The sequence below is a fragment of the Budorcas taxicolor genome, chromosome 1 (genome assembly GCF_023091745.1).
Source record: "Budorcas taxicolor isolate Tak-1 chromosome 1, Takin1.1, whole genome shotgun sequence".
In the NCBI taxonomy this organism is placed as follows: Eukaryota; Metazoa; Chordata; class Mammalia; order Artiodactyla; family Bovidae; genus Budorcas; species Budorcas taxicolor.
The window spans coordinates 204,680,147-204,699,154 of record NC_068910.1 but is presented as its reverse complement, the minus strand read 5'-3'; the positions used below and the strand labels follow the sequence as shown (position 1 = coordinate 204,699,154).

The following is a 19,008-nucleotide window of genomic DNA, read 5'->3' as shown; positions in this document are numbered from 1 at the left end:
TTTTACACATTGTGGAGGTGGGGTTGGGACTTTGCCTTCAGAAGGCTTGGGGTCTGAGCACCAGTCAGACTCTTTAGATCTCTTTGTGCATCACAAGGCCAGCTACGAGCTTTCCAAACCGTGGCAATGCTGTTTCTGCTTTGCAGCTTGGCTGCAAGCATTTTGAGTTTCTGGCACATTCTCTTTGCTCTCTAGACCCATTCGTAGCTGTATGCACCTAGGGCATCTCTTCTGCCTTAGGGTATGGCCCTCTCAGCCTTTGTACTTGGTGAATGTCCACGGATTTTGTAGGGATTCATCTCAGTCCTCCTGTTCTTCTCCCAGCTTTCAGCATTTACTATGTTGCTAAATATATTCTTGCCTTCTTAATTTCCTACCATAAATTTCCCTTTTTCTTTTTATGAATTACATATTAATAAATATTCTATATTATTAGTATTATATTTACATTTATGACATCTTCCTATATTGACATCTTAAATGCAATTTGGGGGTAAAAAAGGAGGCATAAAAAACAAAGAAGCATGCTTGCTTTGGCAGCACATATACTAAAATTGGAACAATACAGAGAATATTTGCACAGCTCCTGCACAAGGATGACACACAAGTTTGTGAGGTGTTCCATATTTTTAATTGACCCACAGATACAGAAAACAAACTTATGGTTACCAAAGGGGAAAGTGGGGGAGGGATAAATAAGAGGTCTGGGATTAACATATACACACTGCTGCTGCTGCTGCTGCTGCTAAGTCACTTCAGTCGTGTCCGACTCTGTGCGACCCCATAGACGGCATCCCAATCAAATAGAAAACCAGCAAGTACCTACTGTATAGCATCAGAGCTATATAATTGAACTGTATTTGATATTTTGTAGTAATCTATAAGGGAAAATAATCTGAAAAAGATTTATATACATATATATACACACACACACACGTATATACATTTGACTCTCTTTGCTGTACTCCTGAAACTAACATAATATTGTAAATCAACTATACTTCAATAAGAAAAACAAAAGAAAAGAAGATGCAAATAAATATTGGAGGAAAAATCCCCCAACTCTATAAACCTTACCTAAATAGATAATTTCTCATACTTAAGTTTGGAAATGAAATTATATAGCTCTGGTTCAAGGTGAATTATCAGTGAGGGCCCACTAGAGAAACAGAACCAGTCAGAGACAGATGGATAGATGACAGAGATGGATTTCAAGGGATTAGCTCACACGATTATGCAGTTGTGGTGAGACTGAAATCCATAAGACAAGCCACCAGGACAGGGTGGATGCTCTGGGACAGGGTGGATGCTCTGGGGCAGGGTCTGATCCTGTAGTCCACAGGCAGGATTTCATTTTCAGCTGTAAGTTCTTTCATCTGTCTAGATGGTGCTTACCCAGATTATCTGGGGTAATCTCTTTTACTTAAAGTCAATTGGTTGTGGGTGTTCATCACATGTATAAAATGACCTTCACAGCAACAGCTGCAGTGGTGTTTGACTGAGTGTCTGGGTGCTACACCTAGCTCTAGGTTGACACGTAAAACTGACTATCACAGTAGGTAAGGGCATATCCTGAGGCTGAAGCTGAAGCTCCAGTACTTCGGTCACCTGATGCAAAGAGCTGATTCATGGAAATGACCCTGATGCTGGGCAAGATTGAGGGCAGAAGAAGGAGGGGGCAACAGAGGATGAGATGGCTGGAGGGCATCACTGACTCAATGGACATGAGTTTCAGCAAACTCCAGGTGATAGTGAAGGACAGAGAAGCCTGGCGTGCCGCAGTCCATGGGGTCACAAAGGGTTGGGCATATTCTACAAGGCAGTACAGTATGTAGTAAGGAGTAAATATTAAGGAAGAAAATAGATGCAAGTGAGAAAATGAAAGGGTTCCTAACTGTTAATCATCCCACAGAAATGCAGGCTGGGTGTCCTCGACAGTACCCGGGTCTGTCATTCAAGCAACCTTTCCGTGTATCACAATGTTCCTTTCTTATAAGTCTGAGAGGAAACCTACTAAACAGGGGACTAAATATTCAGTCTGGGTTCAGGTGTCAGCTGCTTCTGGGATTTTCTGAGAGACCCAGCTCCCCAGCACCTGGAGACTCCTAGGCCCATGGGAAGCCCCTTCTGTCAGGGCAAGAAGCCTCCCTCAAATGCAGCCATTATGCTCACAGAAAGGGGGCTGCTTCCAGCTGGCCCACTGCCCAGGTTGCCCTGAGTGAACTGGGGCCCCTCTCAGATCATTCTGCTCATTGCACCCCAACAGTCTTCAGGGGATACATCAAAATTTTCACAGAAGACATTTTGTTTTGGCAAGATATGGTTATTTGGTCACAGTCCTTTTCCCCCTACTGCCTTTCTGTATTTACGAAAGTTTTTACAATGCAAATATGTTCATTTTATAATAAAAAACAATACAATAGCATTTTTCATTTTTAAATTTTATTTATTTTATTATTGGTGTCTAATTGCTTTACAATGTTGTGTTAGTGTCTGCTGTACAAGAAAGTGAATCAGCTAAACGTGTACATATATTCAGGTTTCCCAGGTGGTGCTAGTGGTAAATAACCTACCTGCCAATGCAGGAGACATGGGTTTGATCCCTGGATAGGGACAGTCCCCTGGAGGAGGGCATGGCAACCCACTCCAGTATTCTTTCCTGGAGAATCCCATGGACAGAGGAGCCTGGTGGGCTACAGTCCACGAGGTCACAAAGAGCTGGGCCTGACTGAGGTGACTTAGCATTCACATACATACATCTCCCCCCTCTTGAACCTGCCTCCCACCTCCTACCCCTCCATCCCACCCCTGTAGGTCATCACAGAGCCTGGAGCTGAGCTCTCTGTGCTATACAGCAGCTTCCCACTAGCTCTGTGTTTTACAAATGGTAGTGTAATATATGTCAATGCTTCTCTCTCAGTTTGTCCCACCCTCTCCTTCCCTTCCTGTGGAAATTAGTTTATATTCTGTAAGGAAGAAACTAGGATTGCTATCGCTGTTTTCCTTTTCCATGTCTTCACCTATAATTACCATAAGCATCTTTCTAATATAGCCCGGAGGATCTGTATGGTAGAGTGGTCTATGAGGACAAAAAAGGATTCCCTAAAACCTGGGATAAGCCCCCATTTTTAGGAAATGGGAGAGTTTGTACATTCAGAATGTTGGGAATGGTGACTCTAAATTCATTGGCTTTTTTTCAAGTAGACCAGCCAATCTTTAAAAAGAAAATGTGAATCATATCCTAAAACACTTTGTGTCTTAATAAAATTAGCTCAGTAACTTTGCTAATATGGTCTCTCTGCTCATATTACTTTATGAGAAAGTGTCTGATTGGAATAAAATTTAGATAAAACATTCTGGCCCATAAAGAATAATTGGAAAGGGAAAGAAGCAGGTGGTACACATACATTCTATATCCATTGCTGAATGCTTTAGCCAAAAATAGTTTATACGTGAGAAGTGGAAGAGATGACCAAACAGAAAAAAAATATTAGGCAGCACTACCAGGAATATGGAAACAGAGCAGGACCTTGTGGGGCATTCAGGACAGAAGCCTCGCTCCCTGCCATGTCCTCTGCTTGCCTTTTATCTGTAGAAAGACTTTATCCAAAAGGTAAGGTTAATCAGAGATATAAGAAGATGCAGAAACAAAGGAAAAGCGAACAGTACAGAATAATAATAGTTCAGTCATTAAGCCAGGTCAGGGACCTTTAGTTGCTCCTCAAGAGCTACAGATAATTTCCTGAGCCATGGCCTCTGAGCTGTCTTATAGATACTGAAACCCCCACCAGGTGGAAAAAGTTAACTGCATGATGGCCAGATGGTGGCCATGATACAAGCTGCCACAATTCCAAGAAATGGCCTCGAAGAAATGGGAACAAACCGACCCTGGAACTAACTGTACTGAAAACAATCAAGGTGATGCTGGTCAGACCACTGATGACCAATTTCAAGATGACTGTCAGAGATGACTGTGCTGTTTCTGCATGTAGCCCACCTCTCTCTGCCTATATCCCCCGAAACACTCCTTGAAAAGCTCTTGCCCACTGATGGCAGAGGGAAAGTGGACTTTGGACATGAGTCCACCTTCTCTCCCAGTGGCCAGCCTCCAGAGTAAAGCTACTTTTCCTTTCTACCAACACTTGCCTCTCAAGTATCAGCTTTTTGAGCCATAAGCAGCCAGACCAGAGTTCAGGAACAATACTAGATCAAGAGGTGTAGTCTTGAAGAGAAAAAAAAATTCTCTTAGAAAGTAACCAAAAATAGCCCAAAGGCTGAATTTTAATGTTTTTCATACCAGTGTTTCTGATCATTTTCAAGTCAATTCAACAAGTAATATTCATACCTGACCCTAATGTGTCCAGGAATAGTGATACAGTAGTAATCAGAACATACTAACGCTTGCCCTTGTAGAGCTAATGTTCCAGTGAGAAGAGAGATGATGGACATAAAAAGTCAGTTACAAAGTATGCTAAAGTGATAATTAAGATAGGGCTGGGGAGTTGTGGAATGTGATGTAAAGTGAAAGTTAGAGACAAAAAATATCCTGCTTGATCCATTCCTTAAAGTGGGTCCTGTTTGGTTGTAGCCTAGTTCATGACGGGTAACTGGTGAAACTGGCTCCGATTTCTTGAGACTTAGTCTGAGTTCTCTGGTTCAGTGTTAAGAGCAACTGAGGAGAGAATTCTGTGGACTTGTCGCTCCACAGCAGACTCTGTTTTTCTTGTAATTTGATGTGAGTAGGAAGAGTAGAAACAAGAGTCCTAGTTATGTCTTAGCAATGAACACGTGGCCATTAAGAAGTGAGCTGGCATGTGCAAAGTGAGTGTAGTCAATGGGTGCTGAAATATCAGGATCCTCGCATGAGTGACCCCAAAGCCAGGGCCAATTTACCCCTAGTATAACAGGCACAGTATCTAGGGCCACAATCATTTTAAAAGCCCGTGAAGATGTTTTAATGTCTTTTCAAATCAGAAGAAAAAAATGAAAACAATCCGGGCCAGATTTCATTTATCTTTATATTTCTAGTCATAAAACATAATTTTAAGCAATTTTTATGGAGGAAAGACCTATGAATGTCTTAATGTGGCCCTTCCCATAGCCCTGTGCCCTTCAGAGTAACAGCCCTCCCTCTGTTTTATTCGTATTGAGAGAATTTCTCATCACGGAAGGAAAGATGCTTATTCATTTGGAATGGGGACATCAACCCACACCTGAGCCCATCCTCCCTCTGTGCCATAAAGAGATGCTCAGCAAAGACTTCAGAAGTGAACATCTTTCAGTATTATCTCGTAAATATAGGGTCCCAGCTTTGCAAAGCTTCTAGAGAAATAACAATATCTAGGGAGGAACATGAGTTTTCTATTGTAATTGCAATTTTATTTTATTTTTATTTTTTAAGTTATCTTTTTTTTTTTTTTTGACCTTACAAGACATAATTTTTTTTTGTTTGTTTTTAATTTATTTTTAAATTGGTTTCGACATACATTGACCTGAATCCACCACGGGTGTACATGCGATCCCAACATGAACCCCCCTCCCACCTCCCTCCCCACAACATCCCTCTGGGTCATCCCCATGCACCAGCCCCAAGCATGCTGTATCCTGCATCAGACATAGACTGCTGATTCGATTCTTACATGATAATATACATGTTTCAATGCCATTCTCCCAAATCATCCCACCCTCTCCCTCTCCCTCTGAGTCCCAAAGTCCGCAATACACATCTGTGTCTTTTTTGCTGTCTTGCATACAGGGTCATCATTGCCATCTTTCTAAATTCCATATATATGTGTTAGTATACGGTATTGATGTTTTTCTTGCTGGCTTACTTCACTCTGTATAATCGGCTCCAGTTTCATCCATCTCAACAGAACTGATTCAAATGTATTCTTTTTAATGGCTGAGTAATATTCCATTGTGTATATGTACCACAGCTTTCTTATCCATTCATCTGCTGATGGACATCTAGGTTGTTTCCATGTCCTGGCTATTATAAACAGTGCTGCAATGAACATTGGGGTACACGTGTCTCTTTCAATTCTGGTTTCCTCGGTGTGTATGCCCAGCAGTGGGATTGCTGGGTCATATGGCAGTTCTATTTGCAATTTTTTAAGGAATCTAATTAACAATATTAAATTACAAACAGCATTTCATTTAAACAAAATGTATATTCAGAATTTCCCAGACACATTAATTATGCAAAATTAATTTTAATATGAATTGGAAAAACTATTGTGAGTTCAATCTTCATGATGGAGAGTGTGTTTTCAGAGGTTGTTTTGGGGAGGAAACTTCTGTTCCATTAAGAATTTGTTCCATCAAAAATGTGTAAGCTTTTCAGAAGGGTGGGCAGAAATGTAGCATTTAGATAAACCAACTGTCATTTTGGATCAGTGTTTTTAAATATTCTTCATAGTGTGATTTTACATTAGAGAGAAATGCATTTAAAAGGACAGAGAGAGATGCCTATAGAGATGCAAGGAGAGCATCACTGTGCTCATTTCCCCACTAGGTAACACTGTGATATTATCGTTGTACAGTTGCTAAGCTGCCTCTGACTCTTATTGACTCCATGGACTGCAGCATGCAAGGCTTCCCTGTCCTTCACTATCTTCTGGAGTTTGCTCAAATTCATGTCCATTGAGTCAGTGATGCCATTTAACCATCTCATCCTCTGTGCTTTCTCTTCTCCTTTTGCTTTCAAAATCTTTCCCAGCATCAGGGACTTTTCCAATGAGTTGGCTCTTCACATCGGGTGGCCAAAGTATTGGAGCTTCAGCTTCAGCAACAGTCCAGAGCTGTGATGCATATCACTTAAATGAATGAGTAAACAAGTAAATTAACTAATACATGAAGGGATGACTGAGTTAATAAATGAGTGAATACTCCCATGAAAGACGTAATGAGTAAATAAATGGATGAAAGCTTGAGTGAGTGACAGAATTCTTGATGAATGAATGGATAAACAAATGAGTAGATGTCTGTGTTAGTGGTGATGTGATTTTCTTTTCTCTTTAGCTAACTTTTTTTCCAGAGAAATGTGGCATCAACCTCACTGAATGTTTCAAACAGTGATTTTGTTTTAAAAGCATTCTGTGCCACATGATGCATAGGCCTTGGACTAAAGAGAGAACAGCAAATAATTTGGAACTCAGCTGAAGATAAATTTGCTAAATCCAGTCCATGGTAAATTCAAATCACTCTAGAGCAGTGAAGAATGTGTTGGACGGGGGGCAGTTTGGTGGAAAGCCAATCTGTGACGAACTCAGGCCTGAGAACCAGCACTTCCCTAGAGAGCCTTCTGCTGTTCAAGTGTAGCAGAGGCTCACAGGCCCAGCTATTGCTGTCTTTTAATGCAGAGCAGCTTACGTGGGATTCCCTCAATTACGTTATTAAGATTCCATCCTGTTACTTCTCATCTCTCCCCTTCTCTGTGTGATGAAGTGTGAAACGTATGCTGGGCTGTGGCACCCTGCCACCTTCTCAGGAAACGTTCCCAGACAGGACTGGCTCTTCCTGAGCCGCCGTTTCCCAGAGTCGACGGTGCCAAATGCAACTGCGCTGTCTCCTGAAGCACATGCTTACGGCAGGCTAATTGGAAAACCCTGAACCATGAAATTTAGGACAATAGTAACATATGTGGAAGTGAGAAAGGGATGAAAGCTAAATGATCCATTTAGCAGAGGGGAAATAGAACTCGGTTTCAGTTGGGACTTCAGTGTCTACACTTTCAGCTTGAGAACTCACATTTTAGTTTTATCTATGTGCCTCTTTTCATGAAGCTCCTGTTGGCTGGTGTGTCAAGTTTACATGGTGGTGCTAGTGTTAAAGAATCCACCTGCCAATTCAGGAGACACAAGAGACTTGGGTTCCATCCCTGGTTTGGGAGGATCTCCTGGAGGAGGGCGTGGTGACCCACTCCAATATTCTCGCTTGGAGAATCCCCCCGGACAGAGGAGCCAGGTATGCTGCAGACCACAGGGTTGCAAAGAGTCGGAATCGACTTAGTGACTGAAAAACAATAAAACTTACAGATCTACATGAAAGGATGTAGGTGTGTGTGTCAGGGGGGACAAGCATGTGTGGAACTGGCAGGAGGTGGAATGTTTTCCATCTCTTAACATTGAATCTTGCCTTTTAATGTAATGGTAACAAAAAATGTAAAGTGGAGCCAGGAGCCTGTCCACAATGCAGAAATCAGGCTGCTGATTTTATACATGTTGAAGACATCTTCAAAAGACTGATGGCAAACATATGGTTGTGGATAATTCAGAAGTCATTCACATGTAGGGACAGTGATTGAGCTTTGTGGAAATAATTCCCAATTCAAATCTGATATGTTATTTATCCTACTGTTACTTATGCTGTCCCATAAGTCATATGGGACTTATCTCTATGGCAACAGTGCCCTAAGACTTCTCCATAACACACCAACATCTCAGCATTGTTTTTTTGGGATTGATGTCCATCGAATGGCTGAAAACCTGAGTGATCTGGAGCCAGATCCAAGGCCCAGGACCCTGCTCTGACCACTGAGAGTGTTTATCATGTACCTACAGACCATTTCTTTTTCTCTTCAGAAGGATAGAACCTTCTCTTTGTTCTGTTCTTCAGTTTCAGTGCCTTCTCATCTAATGGCCCAAGATTCTAGGAAACTCTCAGGTGATACACGCCTCACTTGCCACGTGGCTCATCCATACACAGATACCCAGAATCCCTGGGGACGAGAACATGTGTGGCCGGGAGGAGAAGCTGTGCCTTGGCTGGCAGAGGAGAGTACAGTCCTTGGACACAGTACCTGTGTCTTTACTTGTAGTTTTGGCAACATTATTACCTTCAAGTATTATTGAAAAGGACCCCCCCCCCCCTTGGAGTAATGTGCTCAGAGAAAGTAACGTCCTCCCTTGCTCTGTGCCCCTGCCTCTCTCCCCTCCAGCTTCCAGATACCCACGCAGGAAGCACAGAAAGGAACCAGGTCAATATGGTACACCATGTAGGCACACTGATTTCCTTGTTGTTGCTGTTCAGTCACTAAGTCGTGTCCAATTCTTTGCAACCCCATGGCCTGAAGTACATCAGGCTTCCCTGTCCTTCATTATCTCCTTGAATTTGCTCAAACTCATGTCCATTGAGTTGGTGACGCTATCCAACCACCTCATCCTCTGCCACCCCCTTCTTCTCCTGCCCACAATTTTTCCCAGCATCAGGATGTTTTCCAGTGAGTCAGTTCTTCCCATCAGGTGGCCAAATTATTGGAGCTTCAGCTTCAGCATCAGTCCTTCCAATGAATATTCCTTTAGGATGACTGGTTTGATCTCCTTGCAATCCAAGGGACTCTCAAGAGTCTTCTCCAGCACCACAGGTCAAAAGCATCAATTCTTCAGCACTCAGACTTCTTTATGGTCCAACTCTCACATCCATACATGACTACTGGAAAAACCATAGCTTTGACTAGATGCACTTTTGTTGGCAAAGTCATAGCTCTGCTTTTTAATACATCTCTGATTTCCTTAAGGTCAAGTAAATTCTCATGCTAATTCTGTAGTGGAATAAGCTTGTATCTATTATGGATACAGTGTTGTTTCATACATTTTAAAGTCAGGCACAAAACTTCAAGAAGTGTGGGGCCCATGGCAGCACTGTTGGCTCCCCACTTGTCCAGTTCCTGGCATATTTCAGAGCTGCAAGTCTCCTATGGTGCCTCAACCTTTTATGTCTCTCTCTCTCTCTCTCTCTCTCTCTCTCTCTCTCTCTCTCCCCCTCTCCCCACTTCCTGCCAAAGCCAGCCATCTTCTTTTCCCTCTGTATTAGGGCATCTTCTTCTTCAGCCCTCCATCCCCCTGCTTTTCAGCTTCCACCTGCCCCAGGTCTGCTGAGAGTCTTCAGAAGTCATTCATCCATGAGTCTTCTATTCACAGGCCATCCAGAGCACAGCCCTCCCCTCAGGCCAGGCTCAGGCCCAAACAGATGTGGCCAAGGAGGTGAGTCACGTAGGACAAAGCATGGTCCTTCATAAGGAAGACCTGGAGTGGGGAGGTGCGTTTCTGAGCTTCTCATACACAGAGAGGCTATGGGCAGTTTCCCCTTTTCCCTCTTGCGGGACCATTTCTCTCTCTGGGTCCTAGGAAGGTTTTAATATCACCCCTCCTTTCACTGCCAACAGAAAGGCTCTAGGTCCTACCCTCAAAGAAGCCCTGAGGGCCAAGTGCACACAGCCAGACATGCACTGACTGTTGATGCATGCCCATCAAGCTCCTGATGGGCAGGTCCCCTCCAAGTCGTCTACACAGCAGTCCCTGTAATTAGGACAGGCCTACAGAAGGGAGGAAAGTGGTTCAAAGTGCCCTGTTCTGTAGGAGGTGGAGCTGGGTGTGGTGTGGGGAGGTACCCAGTGCCATCCCCAAGGATCCCCAAAATAGGACAAAGCAAAGCCTGAAATGCTGATAGAAAACCATCAGGAGGAAGAGGGTAGTGGGAGATGCACTGAATAAATAAAGCAGCTTTGCTCTTCAGTCTAGCTTATTTCCATGTGAAATCGGAACTGTTTCCTCAAACTTACTTACTCAGCATCCTTGAAGAACATAGGTGAGACAAATTTACCATCATTTACATTTCTGTTCCTCTTGGGAAAAGTCATGCTTTATACACACACACACACACACACACACACACACACACATATACATATATATATATATATATATTTTTTTTTTTTTTTTCCTGCAGATGGTCTGTTTTACCCTAAAGCCCTTTGTTTCTAATGTGTGCTTCCCTCTAACACAGGGTTTCAGCAGGGGAAAAAATGCCAAAAATATTTTATGGTGATTTCTTTGTTCATGTTTGGGAAGTCTGTCCAAATGCATATATTATGGTCATCGTTAACATTTAAAAAGCAGGGCAGAGAGGAGGTGTCACATTGAGGGATGGGAAGGCTGAGGCTTGGGGGGAGTTCTGGTCCTCCTCTCATGCAGTGACCCAGCCTTAAAGCCACAGCTTCAGCTCCTCCTCCTACCTCCCAACTTCTCCATTAAGAAACTCTTTTTGCTTTGGTTTTCCTGCTTTTGTACCTCTGCTTCTAAACATGCCACTGAAAACTGCAAGTTACTATATCAGTTATAGGTATCCATCCACTAAGAAATTTTATGCTGTGTACGTTACATACTCTTTTTCAAAATCAAGGTAATGTCATTGATCTTGTAGAAGTTTGCCAGTTTTTAGATCGGTCTTTCATTGCTTCTCTTTCATGTGTTAAGATCACATGGTCTCCAGTGACTTACTGTCCTAGTCACCCAGGGACAGAAAAGTAATCGGGATGCCTCACTTTCAGTGTGAAAACCTGGACAGTCCTGGGCAAACCCAGGTGGTTCATCACCCTCTAAGTGGTCCTGGTTTGCAAGAATACCCTGGCAAAATACCTTTGGAGATGCAATAGCTGTCCCTGATAGTGGGTTCTTCTGCTCTGTGGGAGCTTTGTGTGGGGAGAAGTCAGCCAGCCTTACTGTCTGTCAGCCCCTGCCTCCATCAACCAGACTTTGAACATGCTTTCTCATAGCATCTCTCTTTTCTGCATGTAGTCTGCAGACATCCCACTGCTGTCACTTACATGGTCATCTTTCTAGGGCAGTGTGCTATAAAGAATGAGGTTCTGAGTTTATCTCAATGAGGGGTCACTTCCCTTCACCCTTTTCAGGCTGTGGAGGTGACCTCAGCAGTCCTGAGTATAAGACAGAGGCTTCAGCTTCACACACTCAGACACACAGTGTAGTGTTGTGTTTCAGATCTATGTAATTTTGTGTAATTATGTTCAATTGCTCACTCAATCTCTGATGACTTTCTAATGAGCTGTTATTTTCAGAGGTGGTGGAAAAATCAGTTCAGGAAGAGATGATGATGTGAGGGAAATAAATAGGGAAGTGACTGGTGAGGCAGGATGAGAGGTAAACACCGCACTCAGCTTCCTCTGAGCAAGTGCTGTGTCAGGGGAGGGGGAAGTACACGATGGTGAGAGGACCTGGAGAAGAAAAAGATGGTGAAAAGAAGTAGAACATACCCCTCATAAAGAGAGGCCAGCATGTGGGGAACTTCAGTAAATAGACAGATGGCTAGGTTGAAGAAGTCAAAAAAGTCTTTTTTTATTTATACTTTAGAGCAGTTTTAGGTTCACTATAAGTTGAGACAAAGGTACAGAGAGTTCCCATATGTTCTCTGCTCCTATATTTACACAGTTTCTCACCCCTCCCACCATCAGTGGGACTTTCTTGGTGGCTCAGATGGTGAAGAATCCGCCCACAATGTGGGAGACCCAGGTTTGATCCCTGGGTTGGGAAGTTTCCTTGGAGAAGGGAATGGTGATCCACCTCAGTATTCTTGCCTGGAAAATTCCATGGACAGAGGAGCCTGGCGGGCTACAGCCCATGGGGTCGCAAAGAGTCGGACACTACTGAGCAACTTTCACTCACTCACTTACTCACTCACACTCCTGCCATCAAGATCCCCACCAGAGTGGTGCATTCACTACAATCAATGAACCTCATCAGCTCATCACCATCATCCAGAGCACATAGTTTACACTGGGGTTCACTCTTGGTGTTGTACATTCTATGGATCTGAAAGATTGTACAATAACATGTTTATATCACTATAGTACCATAAGAATAGTTTCAGTGCCCTAAAATTCTATAATTTCCCCCATTTCAGCCCTCTCTTCCTTCACCCCTCAAAGCTGACAAGCATCAGACTTTTTGCCGTCTCCATAATTTGGCCTTTTCCAGAGTGTCATATAGTTGAAATCATACAGCATAGAGTCTCTTAAGATTGTTTTCTTTCACTTAATAATATGCATTTAAATTCCTTCTGTGTCTTTCCATGACTTGATAGTTTCCTTTTCATCACTAAATAATATCCCATTGCTTGGATGTACCATAGTTCATTTATCCCTTCCCTGAAGGATATCTTGATTGCTTCTAAGTTTGGCACTTATGATTGAAGTCACTTTAAAATACTGAAAAATACTTAAACAGTTTAGAAAGTGAAATATTCTAGACATTGTTTAAAATTTTGAAACATACACAAAGCACCCCCCACTGCACCCAATCTAGGCTCCCTTAGTACTTTTGCTACCAGTTCCGTTATTTCTTGAAGCAATTTTAGTAACTACCTGTACGTGCATTCTCATCTTCAAAAATGGAAACAACTACTTTGTCCATTTGCTTTTGTCATTATTATATTTCATGAAAGTCCTTGTGAGATCTGGGATTGAACCAAGTTTTGAAAAAGAGAGAGAAAAGAAAACCATCTCCCTGTGAAAAACCTGTGCAAATCCCACATTTTATTAAGTTGTAAACCATTTGAAGAAAAGTCAGAGGAAATAGATGAAATGACGTGTTATTTCACCAAACGAAAGTAGAAGGGTAACCATATACATTGTCTACAGTGGGAGTTCTGAAAGCAGTGATCTGTCACTGTGTAAACAGAGTTAGCTGAAAGACTCGAACATGGCTTATGTTCTTCCTAAGAACTTTCTACCCATGAGAAAATGATGGAATGGCATGTATTCAACATACGCATGTGAACACACACTTTGAAGGTTATACTTTCTAGGGATTTTCGTACCCTGAAAAGAACTGTTGCATGTGGGATACATTGCCCCCAGGGGCTGCTGGGTGCTTGCATATTTAGTCTGAACCACTGGCTTGCCATCATCAGGTCAGTAGATGCATGGGGAAATGAGAGTCACACCACCTAGGCTTTAGCCCAGTCCCTTATTAACTCAATATCTGTATCCTGAACTATTATACTATTATACAGTTCAATTTACAGCTGGCAATATCAGAGTTGACAATTTCAGGTTTTTCTTTCCTCACATTAACAAACAAGCATTTATCAATATTTGGTAACCCATGACCTCTAGTGTGATCTCCACAAACAGTGAACACTTATTATAATATTAACAATGGGTAGACTGAAAACCACCATGTCTTCACCTGGTTCAACCTGGGGTGGATGTCAGTCTCAGGATGCTTGTGGATGTTCACAGGAATGCAGGGTCATGGGATCTAGGCAGGAATTCTTGGACCACACTCTCCAGCTCCCCATCTGGTGCAGGAGTTCCTAAAGAGCCACTTTGCCTACTTGACTGCTTATCTTCAGTCCTGCTATGGGGTTTTCTAGACATCTCCTACTTCACAGGCAACTTATTCTATCCATGCATGCAACATCCTTCCTTATGTTGAGGCGGTGTATGTGGACTGCCTGTGATTTTTACCACTTAATTTTTACATATTCTCATCCTACTATCCTAAGGGCAATACTGAATGAAAATTTGGCAAAAGTGTTGCATTAAAAAAGAAAAAAAACAGAAAATTTTGAGAGCACAAAGACAACCTTCATAAGGAATCAAAATGCTGAACTATCTTCGTGCTGTTTCATTTCAATAGACATAGTAATAAGATGAGCTTTGTATGGCTTGTGTGTCCTGGATCATTGATATTTTATGCTTGCAAATTTTTGTCTGTTGTGTGAATGACACCATCAGGCTCCAGAACTACAGTGTGAACTTCTAGTGAGTACTGTCTCTGCACCCTCAAGGTGGGTGTTTTCATCATCTTTTATGTGCACTTCCTACTGATAACCTGCAATATGAACTCGCGATGCCATCTATATTTTACATAGTATATAAATGAGAAGAACAAGAACCAAGAATTTGAGGTGAATTCTTGAACATTTGACCCTTGAACAACACAGGTTTGAATTGTGTGGATCCATGTAAACATGGATGTTTCCAATAGTAAATACTACAGTCCTGGGCTTTCCTGGTGGCTCAGATAATAAAAAATCTTCCTGCAATGTGGAAGACCTGGGTTTGATCCCTGGATCCAGAAGATCCCCTGGAGAAGGGGATGGCTACCCACTCCAGTATTCTTGCCTGGAGAATCCCATAGACAGAGGAGCCTGTTGGGCTACACTCTCTATTAGTTGAATCTGAAGATATGGACACGCAGATCCAGAGGGCCAATTATAAATTACACTCGAGTTTTGGATCACACAAATGGTCAGGATTCCTAAAGTCACATTGTTCAAGGATCAACTGTATGTCTTTCTTATTCTCTTAGCTATGAACTGATTTGTCAAGTGGGCCACAGGAGAAAAAAAGGGGGAAATAATAGTAATTAAGAATTTTTCAGTAGGGTTTCCAAAAACTGTTAGTTCAAACGAATATATCTATATTTGTTTTGATGGTGTGAGGTTGAAGACAAATTTATTTCTTGACTAAATACTTATGCTCAAGAGACAAGGGAAACATATTGTCAGTTGTTGTGTTTATGAAAATAAAATGATGGATGGACCTAGGGATTATCATACTAAGTCAGACATAGAAAGACAAATATTATATGATATCACTTATGTGTGGAATCAAAAAATGTTACGAATAAACATATTTGCAAAAGAGGAACAGACAGACATAGGAAACATGGTCACAAAAGGAGACTTGGTGGGGATAAATTAGGAGTTTGGAATTAACAGATATATTCTATTCTATGTAAAATAAACAACAAGGATTTACTTTATAGCACAGGAAACAATCTCAATATCTTGTAATATGGAAAAGAATCTAAAAAAGAATACATGTACATATGTATATATTACTGAATTACTCGACTGCACACCTGTAATTAACACAATATTGTAAATCAACTGTAGTTCAATTTAAAAACAAAGAGAAAATGACACCACTTCTGAAAGTAATATTTGAGTTAGCTTAATTGACAGAAAGAGCAGTAGAGAGGGCTGCTTCCCTATAACATCTGGTTTATAATCCCATAGGGAAAAACTCCTCCAGAGAAAGGATGGCAGTGGGAATCCTCAAAATTAGCCAGTGGGGCAGCCAGAAACCAGGTCATTTTTTATTCAGTGCTGCAGAAATGCTGCAGAGGAAACTGGGGATTCCTGGGGCAGCAGCTGAGCCTTGAACTCCACAGACCCCAGCTCAACCACCGAGCTGGCAGTACTTAGTAGCTGTCATCTCAGGCTCACATCTACTCAGAGGACAGCCAGTATTTATTTCTGGATACAACAAACCCTCCCCAACATCACTGCAGGATTTACCTTGCCAGTAAGTCATGGTCAGGCTGCACATTATTTCTTAGGGAAAGCAGGAGAAGGTGGGGAGGGGGCTACCTGGAGGAGAGCTTCGCTCACCTTGAGGTGATCTGGTCTGCCTTGAGCAGCGTTAGGGAAGTGTGCGTCTCAAGGGCTTCCCAGGGGGCGCTAGTGGTAAAGAACCCGCCTGCGGATGCAGGAGACCTAAGAGACGCAGGTTTGATTCCTGATTGGGAAGATCCCCTGGAGGAGGGCGTGGCAACCCACTCCAGTATTCTTGCCTGGAGGATCCCCATGGACAGAGGAGCCTGGTGGGCTACAGTCCATAGGGTCACAAAGAGCTGGACAGGACTGAGAGACTGAGCGCGCACGCATGTGCTTCTCAGAGTGAAAGTGCTGGGTGCACAGGTTTCAGCAAAATTAAGATTGAACTTTTAACATCTTTGAAACGTTGATTTTTCAAAGTGTTAATAATCACCCAGTGAAGTCTAAAAATGCAAACCCGAGCATCTGCTTAACTTCCAACATGTGCGCGTGCACGCACACACACACACATGCAGAGAATCTTAGAAAAAGACTAGGAAGGTGGAACCAAGTTTCCCATTTGAAATTTTGAGACCCTTGCCCTTCATCCTTTCTGCTGTTTAGTATTGATTTCTTTTTTCAGAAACAATTGCATCTTATTGACCATTATACACACACACGCACACACCTGTATGTCAGTGTGTACTCAGTCACGTCTGACTCTGTCGCCGCATGGACTATGCTGCTACTGCTAAGTTGCATCGTCGTGTCCGACTCTGTGTGACCCCAGAGACAGCAGCCCACCAGGCTCCCCCGTCCCTGGGATTCTCCAGGCAAGAACACTGGAGTGGGTTGCCATTTCCTTCTCCAATGCATGCAAGTGAAAAGTGAAAGTGAAGTCACTCAGTCATGTCTGACTCTTCGCGACCCCATGGACTGCAGCCTACCAGCCTCCTCCATCCATGGGATTTTCCAGGCAAGAGTACTGGAGTAGGGTGCCATTGTCTTCTCCCCATGGACTGTAGCCCGCCAGGTTCCTCTGACTATGGAATGTATGTTGGTACACACATATATATTTATATCTTTTCTGAAAGATGTATAAATGGTATCTTTTGATAGATCAGCAGTGTGTACTGCTTTAAAAATTCTATTACAAAATCTGCAATGCATATGTTCAATTAGTTGTCATTATTTTTTATTTTTAACTGGAGGAAAATGGCTTTGCAATGTTGTGTTGGTTTCTGCTGTGTGAACCAGCCGTAAGTATACATGTGTCCCCTCCGCCTTGAGCCTCCCTCCCACCCGTCCCCCATCCCGCCTCTCCAGGCGATCGCAGAGCACTGAGCCCAGCTCCCTGTGCTGCGCAGCAGCTTCCCACCAGCGATTATTTACACGTGGTAGTGTGTGGATGTCAGTTCTGATCTCTCAGTTCATCCCACCCTCTCTTTCTCCCACTGTGTCCACAAGTTTGTTCCCTACATCTGCATCTCTGTTCCTTCCCGACGAATGTATTCATCAGTACCATTCTTCTGGACTTGGTATATGTGTTAATATACAATATTTGTTTCCTCTGTTTTTATCATTTTAATAAATCTTTTCTTCTCATTCATTTTCTTCTGACATGTCATTTAAAGACTATAGAGTTTTTTTTCTTTATCTTACAAATTTCTTGTTTTAAAATGGCTTTTTCTATTGATAGATTTTCTTGGTTCTTACAAGAAATGAAACACACTGTAACATTTACCTCATTTTTCTTCCCCTGACCTGCCCCAGTAAAGAATACTGACCAGACACTCACTTTGCCATCTCCAGCAAAGCATGGTGTTACTTATTTAGTTATTTGTTTATAATTATGATGAGCCTCAGATTCTAAATATCATTTTGGAATCCAGATCTACTAAGGTTCTGTTTCACTTAAGAAGAGATGAATTTGCTCTTAGAGATTGACAAAACTGGGTCCTGTGAGGTGCTCAAAATATGAAGGCATTTCTCCTAGCTTCTTATTCTGCTTATAGTCACTTACTGTCACGTGTATTGTCCTCAACTATCAGAATTTATTCTCCCAATATTTGTGACTTTTTTGCTTTGCTTAATCACATCTCTTACCTTTATGTTTTAAAGTTTTCCACTTTAAATGAGGTTTCTTATAAGGTTTATTGGAGTGACATAGATTGAATGCAGGTGTCCCTTAATCAGGGACTGCTTTATGTACATAATAAAAGTGATTTCTGCCTGCTTATCAGACCTATGAATGGGCTCATAAATTCACTTTATCCTGGCTTCCCTAGTGAAGGACATTTCTCCACAGGCTGCCAAAAAACAATCAAGGTTCACTTTTCCAAAGCCTATAAAATAACCAGGCTGGTTTTTGAAAAAGAGTGAAAACTTTGTAGAAATAGCATCAAAATTGTCTATTGTCTCACAGTTTAGAGAGAGATAAAGGACCATTTCTTTAAAATTAAATGTAAAGAAGAAACCTGCCAGTATTTGTTTTATTGCTGCTTAAGCTGTGACGAAAACCTTCAATGTTTCTGTCTTGCTATAAATGAGACACACCTGGTGAGACCCAGACAACTTGGGGGTCAGTTTATAGGCTAGCTCTTCTTTACTGGCAAACACAGGGTCCACCTCATGCTTCCAACTGACCTTCTGGGTAGGACTCTGTACTTGATAAACATAATTAACTTAGATTATTTTAGTGATAACTAATAAAGGAACAGTTAAGCAATAATATCTTTTCCTAAGTGATAGAAATACGTGATGGAAAGTTTCTGAGATGGAGGAAGGAAGGGGCATTTATTTGTCTAATGATCCTCAGATACTAGTCATTTAGGTCGACTTAAATCATCTGTACAAAGACACAAGGTCTTTTATATATATATA

General features: G+C 42.0%; 1 protein-coding gene and 1 non-coding gene across 2 annotated transcripts in view; both read left to right on the top strand.

Moving 5' to 3' along the window:
* DSCAM (DS cell adhesion molecule) overlaps positions 1–19,008 on the top strand; it is a 678,525-nt gene that overhangs the window by 151,228 nt on the left and 508,289 nt on the right. The gene's annotated exons all lie outside the window — the stretch shown is intronic.
* On the top strand, positions 529–631 carry LOC128057981 (U6 spliceosomal RNA). Its single transcript, XR_008200381.1, has one exon. It is a non-coding gene; the product is annotated as a U6 spliceosomal RNA (small nuclear RNA).